The sequence below is a fragment of the Oryctolagus cuniculus genome, chromosome 3, assembly GCF_964237555.1.
Source record: "Oryctolagus cuniculus chromosome 3, mOryCun1.1, whole genome shotgun sequence".
NCBI classification, from domain to species: domain Eukaryota; kingdom Metazoa; phylum Chordata; class Mammalia; order Lagomorpha; family Leporidae; genus Oryctolagus; species Oryctolagus cuniculus.
In genome coordinates this window covers 50,263,490-50,278,451 of record NC_091434.1, presented here as the reverse complement: position 1 = coordinate 50,278,451, position 14,962 = coordinate 50,263,490, and the positions used below count along the sequence as shown (strand labels likewise).

The following is a 14,962-nucleotide window of genomic DNA, read 5'->3' as shown; positions in this document are numbered from 1 at the left end:
GACACAAATACCCTCAATGACCATTCTGAGAGGCCTGTCCTAAAACTTTTCCTCAGATAGCACTTGAACCAATTTCATAACCTTACTTTTCAAGTCTCTGATTCCTTTGCCAGCTAGCTCCTTGCCCATGAATCAATGTAGATCTCTACTTCTGAAGCACACTGTCTCTTCCCCTCTCTCTGCCAGGCAAAGTAGGAAGGTGTGTGTGTGTGTGTGTGTGTGTGTGAAGCCTTCCACCCTAAGGTCTTGCCACAGCTTTCAAAGACAGCCTCAGAGTGGGTCATGAAACCAGTAAGCCTCTGTACGCCTCCCAGTGTGTGTGGGACACACGTCTATCTTGTTCCCTTCACTCAAAGCCCCCCTTTGCCCTTTCTTCTCCAGGGTGGAATGTTTTAAACCTCATACAGATTAAGCTTTCCCCGTGCAAAAGAATTGCAGAAGCACAGAGATTTCAGCTGCCTGCTTGAATAGTGGGGGAGGAGGAGATTGCCGAGCTGCCCCCAGAAACGCTGTGAGGTACCTGTGGCCGGTGTGGCGTGTTTTCAAGATGAGAGAACTGAAATGTGGAAGGAACGAAGTGGCTTTATTGAAGTTTCCAGAACTACTGAAGATCTGAGACGAGACTAGGATTCTGCCTTCCAGGACAGTGACAGGAGAATGATGACACAAACCTCATGGTCGTGGTATCTCTGGGAATCTGGTTTGCGCGGTGGATATAGAGAACTGGCGGTTGACTGAAGGGAGATGAAGACGTGAAGAGCACTCAGGAAGGGGCGAGCCGGGGCACTCAGTTGAAGGTGAGAATCAGAGTCAGGCTTTCCAGAAAATCCCAGTACAAGACTTGTGTGTGTGTGTGTGTGTGTGTGTGTGTGTATGTTTTGTAATACCTAATCAACAGCATTTGGAGGTGGAAAATGGGAAAGGGCTTGAGTATGCTACTTAAGAAATATTTCAGAAAATTAAAATGGCAGAGGTGGGGAATGTTAGTAACCAGGTGAAGGACAGAACAACTGATTCCAAAAACATATTTGAGTCTGATACAGGGTGTATAAACTCATAAAAGCTAAGAAGGAAAACATGAAGGCTGTTTGAATATCAATAAGTCATCCCTTTTAAGCAAAATTGAGTTTTTGTTAACCAGATAAAATAGCTTTAAAATCAGTGTAAGTTCCCGAGCCTTTACCTGATCTAATTTTGTATGTTATAAATACTTTTATTTTACAACTCCGTATGTATAAACAGGTCCAAGAATTGAGAAGCCTTTACATTGTAATAATCCCACCTTTGTGAACTAAAGCAAGTCAAAGGCCAGTTTCATCAACTATGAAATAAAGAGATAATGCCAAATGTCTTCTAAGCTCTACCCCAACTTTCAAGCTCAATTATTCTATGAAAATTTTACTTAATGCTTTCTCAAGCCCTGGTTGAAGTTGGTAAATTGAAACAAATACAAAGAAAAGCCCCAGCAGGGGTCACTATAGTCACATTGAGCCCCACGTCTGATTCTTTCCTGTGTGCTTTAGTTGACTGTGTGAACGTCACACTCCCCCTTTTGTTGTCTTGATTTTCTGATTTAGCTGCATAAAATCTCCCGCCCTTTAGCCTCGTCTGAACTGACCTTCAGATGTCCTCAGAAAACCCCTCCCAGCTGTTCTTGCCCTGGTTCTTCTCCTTTATTTTTTTAACCTTGTAACTGGGGATCATTTGCCTCCATTGACTCTGGGGCCCTCGAGGTGAATTAATTTTATTTAATTAGCTCTCTCAGTTTCTCAACTCTGAGAACTGTGGTGAGCATATTTCTTTAAATTTGTGAGAATACATTAAAACAAAACACAGAACTCAACCCTGTCCTGAAGAGATCTTTTTTAATTCTATGAACATCTAAAATATGTATTCAGCTCCTTAAGAACCCACACCTGAGAATCCTGGAATTGGATTAACTGCTATTCTCTCCACAGTTAATTTGCTATGCACATGAAGCCAGAAATGGACTAGTTCCTTTGTCCAGGAGCCATATAAGGATTTCAGTGCCAATTCTAATTTTAATAGTATATGTTTTTGCCCTAGAAACATAGAATCTGTACAAGTAGCAGAGTTAGGGATCAGTGTGCCTTTGATGCCGAAGGTAGACATCCATCAAGGTTAGCATTATTCCAAGAAAACTATAGACTCTCCACAGTCCTAAGTTTTAAGACTAAGTCTTTAATCTTCAGCCACAAGTCTTAAAAAATCTTTAGAACTATGATTCAATTTAGGATTAATTTGAAGAGGTTCAGTCTGCCCTTCCCCAATTCCACATGGTATGTAAAACTGAACAACCATTCCATTGTGATAGAAATCAAAGTAAGTTAACTCCTTATTCCCTGAAGAGCAGATTCTGGTCCTTTGGCCTGAGTAGTTCTCAGTAGGAGGAAGGTGAGCAATTTTAATCTCATTCTCGCTTTTTCTCTTACACATACCTCCCTGCCTATCCAGGACACATGTTGTCGCCCTCTCTCAATGGCAACTATAGATAATGTTCCCACCATTTCCAGTACTATGATGTTGAAGTCCTAGTCTAGGCAGGTTATTGGGTTCTTTCCAATTGTTAAAAAGGAAGGCCTTCTATATTCTCCTTCCACTGTGAATCAGAGACGGCCTAGCAACAAATTTGGAGAAAGTGGTGATATATGACTTCTAGACTAGGTAGTAAAAGGTATTGCACCTCTGCCTTGCTCTCTTGGATTGCCTATTGGCAGGAATGCCAGCTGCCCTATCTCACGCAGCACAGTGGAGAAGATCGAGGCTTCCTGTCAATGGGCAGTACCAACTTGCCAAGCATATCAGTGAGCCACCTTGTGAGCAGAGTCTTCCCCAGTGGATTCAGGCCCCTCTCCTCTCAGAGTTCTGCAGAACAGCCTTCTCTTCTCTACTTACGTGTGCAACCTCCGTCCTGACTTTACATGAGCATACTTACTCACTGCCAGGCTACCTGGTCAAGTGTCTCCGAGTTCTGTGCTGGGTCCCGTGTACTCCTTGTCCCCTCTGTGACTGGGGGAGGAGGTGCATGGTACAGACAATGCTGTGTCGCAAGGTAGAAGGTAGTTCGTAAAGTGTGTGAGCTGAACAGATCCTGCTAAGGGTTTCTGCAGTGTCTCATCCTACTTTCCCCCATCCACTAGTACTTTTATCATAGGATAGGGCACAGGATAATCTAATTGCTTGTTCATTTATTTTTTTTGCAAATCCACTCTATTCTATAGTCTCCTGAAGGGCAGGAATTCTGACTCTTGACAGATGCATCCCTAATATCTGGTTCAATAGCTGGCACATAGTAGGTAGGTTTAAAAAAAAGTAACAAATAGAAGCGATAATTACTTTAGTGATTAAAAAACAGTCTTACTGATCATGTAAATTATGTCTCTTAAATTTCTAGAGACCAGCCGGCGCCGCGGCTCACTAGGCTAATCCTCCGCCTTGCAGCGCCGGCACACCGGGTTCTAGTACCGGTTGGGGTGCCGGATTCTGTCCCGGTTGCCCCTCTTCCAGGCCAGCTCTCTGCTGTGGCCAGGGAGTGCAGTGGAGGATGGCCCAGGTGCTTGGGCCCTGCACCCCATGGGAGACCAGGAAAACCACCTGGCTCCTGGCTCCTGCCGTCAGATCAGCGCGGTGCGCCGGCCGCAGCGGGCCGGCCGCGGCGGCCATTGGAGGGTGAACCAACGGCAAAGGAAGACCTTTCTCTCTGTCTCTCTCTCTCACTGTCCACTCTGCCTGTCAAAAAAAAAAAAAAAAAAAATTTCTAGAGACCAAACTTTAAATGTAGAGTTTGTACCGGAATATGAGGGTGCTTCAAAATGTTTGTGGATAATGGAATTAAAAGCTAAATTTATTCTGGGAAAAAAATTGAAATGTATAGATTTTTCACAATTCACATTTTTCATAAACATTTTGAAAGCCCCATGTATACCTACAGTTTCTTTCTTCTGTTTTTTCCAAGATTATTTATTTATTTTTATTTATTTGTAAAGCTGAGAGACAGAGAGAGAAAGAGAAATCTTCTATCTGCTGGTTCACTCCCCAGTGCCTACAATATCCAGGGCTGGACCCGACCAGGGCCAGGAGCCAGGAACTCCATCTGGTTCTCCCATGCAGGTACTTAAGCCATCACTTCTTCCCCCCAGGATTCACATTAGCAAGAAGCTATATCCAAAGCACAATTGGCAGGACTCAGACCAATTACTCTGATATGGGCTGCCGGAATCCCAAGTGGCGACAATCTCTGCACTAAGTGCTTGCCCCTTTATGATCTCTTTCCACTGTGAAATTTTATGATTCTAATTACAAGCATGCAAAATATAAATAATCTTAAAAGTCTGGATTTCTGAAATCATTTTTAATACTTAAAAGATGTGGTAACAAAATAATATATGTTAATCACAAAAAAGTTACACAATGTGGAAAACACAAAGATAAAGCTAAAAATCAAATCACTCATAATCCCTTTATTCAGGAATAATTTCTCTTCACATTTGGGTTTATCATTAAATAAACTAAAATTGACTGATTACTGTATTTTTCCCTGTCACTGAATTTTTTTACACATTATTATTCAATGAGTAAAAAATGGGTCTTCAGAAAGTTTATGGAAAAATAGAATTAAAAGACACATTTATTGTTGCCAGCTTTGTGACACAGCGGGTTAAGTTGCTGCTTGTGACAACAACATCTCATATCAGAGTACTGATTTTAGTTCTGGCTGCTCTGCTTCCAAGACAGAAAGAGATCTTCCACCTGCTGGTTCACTCCTCAAATTGCTGCAACAACCAGGTCTCAGCCAGTCAAAGCCTGCAGGCAGAAACTCCATCTAGGTCTCCCAAATGGGTGGCAGGGGCCCAAATACTAGGCCGTCATATGCTGCCTTCCTAGATACATTAGCAGGAAGCTGGGTTAGGAGCCAAGCAGCCAGGACTCGAACCAGCACTCTGATATGGGATGCTGGCATCACAAGCAGTGCTTTAACCGCACTGGCCCCACTACAGATATTTTTAGAATCTGGATCACTTTTCCAAATTATCTTTCAGAAAGAAGTACTGATTTAAAGGTCTAACAAAAATATTCAAAAGTGCCTATTCTTCCCAAACCCTTGCCAACCCAGAGTAATGACCTTTTAAGAAATGATTGTCGGGGCTGGCACTGTGGCTCAGCGGGTTAACGTCCTGGCCTGAAGTGCTGGCATCCCACATGGGCGCTGGTTCTAGTCCCAGCTGCTCCTCTTCCAATCCAGCTCTCTGCTGTGGCCTGCAAAAGCAGTAGAAGATGGCCCAAGTCCTTGGCTTTTGCAGCCATCTAGGGAGTGAACCATCGGGTGGAAGACCTCTCTCTCTCTCTCTCTCTCTCTCTCTCTGCCTCTCCTCTCTCTGTGTAACTCTTTCAATTAAATAAATAAATCTTTAAAAAAAAAAAAAGAAATGTCCATCTGATCTGTGAAAAATGTCATCCCCTTGGTGCAGGGACAGTTTTATTGATGATCAAAGGAAACGACCAGCTCCTAAAGCCAAATGTCTAATTATAGCTTCTGAGGATAGAATTTGACCTCTATCAAGATGTTGCTAGACATATAGGATAAGGAAAGTACAGAACTACTCTGCTGTAAATCTTTTCATTTTTAAGGGAATGATGGTGTCTGTATTGTAGAGGTGACACCCTTCTATACTGCACAGCTAAGAAAACCTCACACCGTAGGTGGAAAGTAAATAGTACAAGGCAATAGATGCATGTTTATAATTTTAAAAAGTCATTAAATACTAAACTAATGATGTAAGTAGCAAGAATGAAAATAAGCGTTCTTGGAATTGCTTATAGCAGAAATAAGGAAAAATAGAGATTTGTTTAAAGTTATAGAAGACTTGTATTCTTGGCTTGATAATTTTTTTAAAGATTTTATTTATTTATTTGACAGGCAGAGTTAGACAGTGAGACAGAGAGACAGAGAGAAAGGTCTTCCTTGGTTCACTCCCCAAATGGCTGCTACGGCCGAGCTATGCCAATCCAAAGCCAGGAGCCAGGTGCTTCTCCTGGTCTCCCATGAGGGTGCAGGGCCCAAGGACCTGGGCCATCCTCCACTGTCTTCCCGTGCCACAGCAGAGAGCTGGACTGGAAGAGGAGCAACCAGGACTAGAACTGCCACCCATATGGGATGCCGGCGCTGCAGGTGGAGGATTAACCTAGAGCACCACAGCACTGGCCCCCTTGATAATTTTTTAAACTACTGCCTCTAATAAGATAAAGTTTTGCTTTCATATCTTCCTTTTTTCATCCATAATTTCCCCACAGTTTTTAGATGCTTTTTACTGATATGTACTCTTTACTTTCATTTAGACCTTTGAGGACAAGGTTTGTGTACTATTAAGGGCAAGTTTTGCCCTGGATGTGTAGTTTTTAAAATATTATTAATACATTCTAGACACAGCTGTCAGTCATTTTCACTTTGTGCATTCACTGCCTTGGTAACTTGGTGGTGGGAACCTATAAAAGAAGGTGGGAAAATGGTTGGAGGCAGTCAGAGAAGAAAGCAGTCTACTCACGCATTCACCCCTAACTTGAGCCGAAAAGGCTGGGGTCTTGTGGCCACGCCCTTGGTGTAGCTCCTGAAGCAGCAGCTGTCTGATGAAGGACCAGGGCCTTGCTTTTCTGAGGCTCCCATACCTCTGCCAAGAACTTCCATCTTCCCCCAGCGACAAAACGGTGAACTCCTACATGGCTTTCACTTGACCTTGGACTCTAAAGAAAGGTTTGGTGAATGCGAATATTACAGCTGGAAAGTAAAAGTGGGCTTAGGCAATCAGAAAGTATATATGCATCTGTAGGGATTTTTGCTGGGCCTCACTTTCAGAGAAATAATGAGATATTAACAAAGGAGAACTGTGTGCCATTTGTTCCCCTGGTGCCTTTTGTGCGCCAGAAGTTGTAGGTATTATTTCTAATCTTTCCAGCAATCCTATGAGGCTGATACTATTACTGCTGGGTTGCAAATAAGAAAACTGACCTTCTGAAAAATTAAATCATTGGCTCAAAGTCTCAGAGCTGTGAAATGTGGGGGCCCTGATTTAAACCCAGGCCTGACTACCAAATCCCTCACTCATTTCGCGCTACTTAAGTTTTATTTAAAAGGGTTATGGTGCTTGTTCTTATGTTTCTGTACACATATACAGAATTGCTTCAGTTTTAATTTTGGGCCATGTTTTGCAGCAATCAAAGGATTTATTACAGGATGTTTTCCTGCCAGCAAAGTCTATTGAACTGAATCACAAACACTGCCTTGCCTTCTGTCACTATTCATGATTTATTCATAGATCACTGGTTCCTTATTAGCATTCTATCTGAGTTATGTATTTTGAATGATCTCCTCAAGGCTTTGGGGAGGACATTAAGGGAGAGGTGAAGAGAGTCATTTTATAGATATCTTTCAGTAGGAGACAGATGACCGCTTTATCTGAATATGAGTCATTCGGATTATGCTGGTTCAAGAAAAATAGTATTCAAAGAAAGTGAGGGACAAATTGGAAGAAAAGGACCAAGATAATAATTCACTAGAGGCACTAAATATAATTGGGATAAATCCTTGAAATTCAGAAGACCTTTTGGTACTATCAGTGTGAGGGGTTGAATGTATAGCCCCCACTCAGGTTCACATGTGAAAGTCCTGAACCCCAGCGTGATGGTGTGTGGAGGTAGGGCCATTGGGAGATGATCAGGCCATGAGGGTGACCTCAGGAATGAGATTAGTGCACAGATCAAAGAGACCCCAGAGAGCTCCTTTGTCTGCAGCCAGAAGAGAACCCTCGCCAGAATCCAGCCAAGCTTTGCACTACCCCTGCGTAATTGTCAGGAATAAATTGTCTTATGTTAGTAAGCCACCCAGTCTATGGCACTTTGTTACAGAATCTGCCTTACCAGTCTCTGTAGGTCTGTTGTCTTCACATCTATTTTTTTTGTAGCCTTTCTTTCCTTCTTTCTTTCTTTCTTTCCTTCTTTCTTTCTTTCTTTCTTTCTTTCTTTCTTTCTTTCTTTCTTTCTTTCTTTCTTTCTTTCTTTCTTTCTTTCTTTCTTTTTGACAGGCAGAGTGGACAGTGAGAGAGACAGAGAGAAAGGTTCTCCTTTGTCGTTGGTTCACCCTCAAATGGCCGCCACGGCTGGCGTATTGCGGCCAGCGCACAACGCTGATCCGAAGGCAGGAGCCAGGTGCTTCTCCTGGTCTCCCATGGGGTGCAGGGCCCAAGCACTTGGGCCATCTTCCACTGCACTCCCGGGCCACAGCAGAGAGCTAGCCTGGAAGAGGGGCAACCGGGAAAGAATCCGGCGCCCCAACCGGGACTAGAACCCGGTGTGCCGGCGCCGCTAAGTGGAGGATTAGCCTAGTGAGCCGCAGCGCTGGCCTGTCTTCACATCTGATGGTGGACCTTGGTGACCCCAAAGCAGGCAGTTGTGAAAGGAAACAGGGGAGAACAAGAGGAGACAGGATCTGGGAGTGTGAGATAGAGCCCGCAGGACCCACTGAAACCCCTGTCACTTGGTGTTGTCTCTGAACTCAGTGGTGTGGGTTGCCTGCAGACCCTGGGTCTTTCCCCATGGAGCTAAACACCCATACCTGGCTCAGAAGTCGAAGAGGCTGAAGGAGAGTCTAATGGGAAGTAAAATGGTTTCAGTAGTGGCTGCTGCCTTGCACAGCTGGTGGAGAAGTGACAACACAGCTGAGCTGCAGAACAGCCCTCCACATGTCCCACGGGCCTCTCCCTGGGGCCACCCAAACCTGAAACACACAGGAGGAGAAAGTTAGTTCAGGCCAGCCAAGTTGACACATCACAGTTTCCTCCCTAAACAAAAGAGAATATTATGTTTGTAGTACTAGAATAAAAATTAATACACTCTTCCCACTGCTACTTGGGGCACCTTCTAACATAACCAGTGCTGCCCTCCTTGGGTCTCGCTGGCTCTCTCTGCACTTGTCCTGAGAGCGGGCGGGGTGCTGGGTGCTCTCTGCTGGCAGCTAATGTCCACGTTGTCACTGCTTCTGTGCTGATCTCACTCGCTCCCTCCTCCCCGACAGTGCCTCTCGTAGTCCATTTGTGCTGCTGTAATGAAAGATCTCAGATTGGGTCATTATAAATGACAGAAATGTATTTTTTTCACAACGTTGGAGCCTAAGAAGGCCACAATCAAGGCACGAGTAGGTTTGGTGTCTTCTCCTGAGGGTGGAGGGCAGAAAAGGCCCAGCTCTCCTCAAGTCCTCATGGAGGGCTCCGATCCCACCCGTGAGGACCGAGCTCCCGTGGCTCCCTCTTCTCCCAGAGGAGCCACTTCTTAACACTGCTGCACTAGGGATTAAGGTTCAGCGTGAATTTTGGAAGAGACACAACATTCAAACCATAAGCAATTCTCTTCTCAAATTTCCAGACTTTTTATTTGCTTCTTATATTAGTTTCTTATTGCCATTGTGATTTCTTAACACAGACTTAATGACTTAAAATATCACTGAATTATCTTAGCACTCTGGAGTTCAGATCTCTAAAAATGGATCTTTTTATCTTAAAATTTATTTACTTTAAAGGCATAGTGACAGAGAGAGAGGAGGAGATGCAGAGGTGAGAGCTCCATACGCTGGTTCGTTCCCCAGTGGACTGCAACAGCCGGGACTAGGCCAGGCAGAAGCCAGGAGCCTGAAACTCCATCCGGGTCTTTCACATGGGCAGCAGGACCCCTATTACTTGGGCCTTCATTTGCTGCCTCCCAGGCATTAGCAGAGGAGGAACCTGGATCAGAAGTGGGGAGTAGCTGGGACTCTCAAAGCAGGCACTCCAAGATGGGATGCAGGCGTTGTAAGCAGCTGCTTATCCCACTATACCACAACACCCAGCCCTAAAGTAGATACTGCTGGGCTAAAATCATGGTGTCTGTAGGACTGTGTTCTTTCAGGAGGAAGGAATCTATTTCCTTGTCTTTTCCAGCCTCTAAAGTTTCCCAGCCTTCTTGGTTTGTGGTCCCCTTCCATGTTGAAAGCCAGAGCAGGCAGTCTCGTCTCTTTGTGCTGTCTGGCTCTGGCACTGGTTTTTCTGCCTCCCTCTTCCACATCCAGAGGACTTTATATTACATTGGCACCCTCTCTCAGATAATCTCTTTGTTTTAAAGTCAGCTGATAAGCAAACTTTGTTCCTCTGACATCTTATTTCCCCCATGTCAAGCAACCTAACATAGTCCTAGATTCCAGGGGTTAGAGCATGAACAGCTTGGGGAGGGATGGAGGGGGCCAGGTCATGATTCTGCCTCCCACACCTTTCTCTTCCTTTCATGGACTATGCTATTTGTAGACTAGAAGTTAGGAGTAGTGTTTGAACCCTTTCCTTCCCACCTTGCCACAAACCTTACCTAAGGCAGTGAGTACAACCTAGCTGTCCAAATAGGGATAAACTCAGAAGAAGATGAAGATATCCTAGAACAAAAATCAGTTGATTTTGCCACCCTCTAACATCTTGTGTTTTTAAGCATGAATTGCTTGGTCATTCTTATCTTGCACAAAACCAGAATGGGCAGTAGTCCTGGTTCCCACAAGATCAGATGGGATGGCTGGAATTTCTTTTGCTTCCAAATGCATTTTACTGGGCACTTGTTTCTCCATCCAGGACAAAATCTGGCTCTTTAAGACTCACCATTCAATTCTCTTCAACCTCATTGCTGTCATCCACAGCAACTTAGAAGTGACCTTCCCCTTCAGTAAAGGCTGTGGCACATCAGTATTTTCCTTCCTACCATGGTCCTGGCAGTGCCAGAGATGATGCTCTGTAGTCACTTTGTTTTATTCATTCATTTATTCTAATATTTTATTTATTTATTGAGATGGGGGGGGTCTTCCATCACTGGTTCACTCCCCACATGGCTGCAATGGCCAGAGCTGAGCCCATCTGATACGAAGCTAGAAGCCAGGAGCTTCCTCCGGGTATCCCATGCAGGGGTCCAAGGACTTAGGCCATCTTCCACTGCTTTCCCAGGCCATAGCAGAGAGCTGGATTGGAAGAGGAGCAGCCGGGACACAAACTGGCCCCTATATGGGATGCCGGCACCTCAGGCAGAGGATTAACCTACTGTGCCACTGCGCTGGCTCCAGTCACTTCATTTTCAATCATCTCCTTCTGTATCCATCTCAACCACTAGGGACTGAGTATTCATTGAGTATCCATGTGCTCCTTCAAATTTCCCAGCCCCGTGTGGCTTAAACTATTGCCTGCAGCACCGGCATCCCGTATGGTTGCTGGTTCAAGTCTCAGCTGCCTCACTTCCTATCCAGTTCCCTTCTAATGTGCCTGAGAAAGCAGCAGAAGGTGGCCCAAGTCCTTGGGCCCCTGTACCCATGTGAGAGACCCAGATGAAGTTCTTGGCTCTTGGCTTCAGCCTAGCTCAGCTCTGGCAATGCTGCCATCTGGGGGTGAACCAGCAGATAGAAGATCTCTCTCTCTCTCCCTCTCTCATTCTCATTCTCACTCTCACTCTCACTTTGCCTTTCAAATAAATACATAAATCTTTAAAAAAAATCCACAATACCATAGCAGGTAGATGGGGCCCTAGGCCTAATTCTGGACAAAGGAGCATCTACACACCCCACATAACTTACTTCCCAGGCTCATCATTTTGGTTTGCTCATTTGGATCTCCTGCTATTTATCTTGCAGTTTTCAGCCCATTGGCTGTTTTCTCTCACTGTTTCCCACTGCATTTTAGTTACCCCTCTTATCCAGGTTAGAGTCCACAAACTATGATCTTAGCCACTTTGCTGTCAGTATTCCAACTTACCTGGTCTCTGTTCTTCTATGGACTATACCTGGAAAAGCCTAGACTGGATGAACTCAGCCACCTGTCTTGATGAATGAATACATTTTGTTCATCTCCATGTTTGCACCCAAGCTGAATCACACCAGTAGGGAAAAATCGTGTGATCTAGCATATTTCTAAGCTGTTATCATTATCAGCAATACCTGTTGTGCTTTTATCCTTAGTTCAATCTTAAGCTCTCCATCTCCTCAAGCCTCTGTCCTACCTACCCTGCTACATGGGGCAGATGAGGTCCCCTTCTACCTTAGAGAGAAAATAACATGCTGCCTTGGCAGCTCATGACAAGAGCCTCGGGTGATAACTGACGTCATAAACAAGAGTGTCATTTGTTAAGTCAACACCAAGAGTCACTGTGCACTTGCTCCCCATATGGGACCTCTGTCCTTAATGTGTTGTACTATGAGAATTAACAGTAAAACTAGTCTTCAGATAGTACTTTATCCTTTGTGTGTCTGTGTGGGTGCAAACTGTTGAAATCTTTACTTAGTATAGAGTTGATCTTCTATATATAAAGATAATTAAAAATGAATCTTAATGAAGAATGGGATGGGAAAGGGAGTAAGAGGTAGGACAGGAGTGGGAATGGGAGGGCGGGTTTGGGGGGGAAGAACCACTATAATCCAAATGTTGTAGTTATGAAATTTATATTTATTAAATAAAAGCTTTCTATTAAAAAAAAAGAAAATAGCATGCATGCTGTTAGAGAAGCTCTGCAGCCCTTCAGAAACCACCTCTGTGGACCTGTCTGCGCCTGTACACGTCTTTTTTGCTTCCTTCTTGTTGTGGTGCTGTCCTCCCTGCCAAAGTCTGCCTTTCTACCTGTGTCCTCAAGCCCCAACTTCCCCCAACTTCTCAGAAACTTCTTGCTGTCAATGTTCCTTCCCGAGTACATCAGCTTCAGTCTTTGTCTTTGATGTCTCTCTCATCAGCAGGTAAATGTTCTCAAGTTCATCCCCGCTGCAGGGGACAAAAAGTCTTCCTTAGGTGACGCCTCCCTCCAGCTCTCAGTCTCCTGCTCTTCTCTCAGCTGCTCTCTTCCTCTGTGTGACCATTTGAAAAGGGTGGGTCACAAACACCTGACATTCCCACGCCACCTCATTTTTCAAGAAATCGGGTCGACTTTTAAAAATTCAGTTTTCTTTTCATTTCCAGCTCAGACTTATGCTCTGAGTTCCCCCCAAGAAAGCATACTGCTTTCTCCGTTTGACTATCTCACTGATCCATTAAAGTCAATGTACTCCCAAACTGAACTTGAGATATTTTCCATCAATTTTTCTCCTTCTCCTGGTGCTCTCCTTCCTGTTGAATGGTGTTAACAACCACTCAGATGTTTAAACCAACTACCTGGGCATAGGCCGTGATTCATCTCTATCCTTTCCTCAATTCAACCGTATACCAGGATTATTAATTACCCACACATCTGTAAATGCATTCGCTTTTATCTATTCTGTTATTATATTGGTTCAGACCACCAATATCAATCGCTGGAATCCTGCATGCTTCTCCCCACATCTACCCTTTTTTTGGATCCAGTATGTTCTCTACTCTGCATTAAACAAATGCAAACTTATCTTAAAATCTTTCAATACCTGCCCATTTTCTCTGAAGAAAAATCTCAATTTTTAACTTGACTTGCATGGCTCTGATTCATTGTTCAGTCTTATCCCATGCCCTTCCCTCAATTTTAACACTTCAGTCCTATCGTATTTAAAACATTATAGGTACATTTTTTTGATGAATGAATACATTTTGAAAAGTTTCTCAGATTTACCATTACATGAGCTGATTGGGAGAATCCTCCACTCTTCTGCTCTAAATGCAAAGTGAAATATGGCTAAAGTTTCTTGAAGTATGTAGCCAAGCTTGAAGTCAGTGAGTATCCCCCAAGTACCAGAATTCAAGAGAGAACTTCAAGTCAAAGTGCTAAGCAGAATCTTATGCCCAAATGGCTTATAGAATTGTTGCAACCAGAAATAAGCCTTAAAACCTGGAATTAGGAGGCCAGCATGGTGGCACCACAGGTTAAGCCACCACTTGGAATGTCAGCATCCCATATCAGAGCTGCTGCACTTGCAATCCAATTTACTGCCAGTGTGCCTGGGAAAGCAGCAGATAGTGGCAGTGCTTGAACCCCTGCCATCCATGTGGGAGACCTGGATGGAGTTCCTGGCTCCTGGCTTTGGCCTGGTCCAACCCTGGCTGTTGTGGGCATTTGGGAAGTGAATCAGCAGATGGGTGATCTCTCTCTCTTTCTCTCTTTCTCTCTCTCTCCCTCTCTCCCTCTCCCTCCTTCCCTCCCTCCTCCTCCCCGCCTCCTTCTCTCTCTCTCTGTCACTGTGCCTTCCAAATAAATAAATCTAACAAAGAAAAACAAGGATCGGTTCTAATAATCTTCCTCTATGCCTTCAGGAACTCCTAGAACCCGAATGTTGGGTTTTTAATAGTATCCTGTAAAAAAAAAAAAATAGTATCCTGTAGATTCCCCACAATATTTTTTAGATTTCTAGTTTCCTCTTCTTTTCTTTGGCTTGACTGTATCCTTTCCTGTTCTCTCTCTTCGAAGTCCGATATTCTCTCTTCTGCTTCACCCATTCTGTTTTTAAGGCTCTCTAATGTGTTTTTCATTTGATCTATTGAATTCTTCATTTCATTATGATTTCTCATCACTATCTTAGTTTCATGTTCTACTAGTTGTTTCATTTCATTTTGATTCCTCCTTAATATTTCATTTCGCAAGAAAGATTTTCTATCTTGTCCATTAAGGATTTCTGTAGTTCAAGAATTTGTTTTTGAGAACTTCTTAATGTTCTTATCAATTTTTTGAGATCTGCTTCTTGCATTTCTTCTATCTCATCATCTTCATAATCTTGAATTGGGGTGTCTTTCATTTGGGGGCATCATAGTGTCTTCCTTGTTCTTATTACCTCAGTTTTTGCATTTGTTGTTTGGCATATTGGAGATATTCTTTGGTTTCTTCACTGTGATGTTTTTTCTTGTTATACTATGACTCTAGATTAAGTGGACTGTCTGTTTTTGATGGAGCCTTAGAGGCTTGAGATGGGTGTGGCCTGAGAGCTCTGTTTGGTTTCTCTGGGTTAAGGGTG

At 43.7% G+C, this 14,962-nt stretch overlaps 1 protein-coding gene across 1 annotated transcript in view; it reads left to right on the top strand.

Annotated features, from left to right (window-relative positions):
- The window catches only part of C3H2orf88 (chromosome 3 C2orf88 homolog), a 157,097-nt gene that overhangs the window by 22,804 nt on the left and 119,331 nt on the right, over window positions 1-14,962 (top strand). Inside the window, exon 5 of the transcript XR_011387190.1 lies at window positions 382-797. The gene's annotated coding sequence lies outside the window, so the exon portion shown is untranslated. The remainder of the gene's footprint in view (window positions 1-381; window positions 798-14,962) is intronic.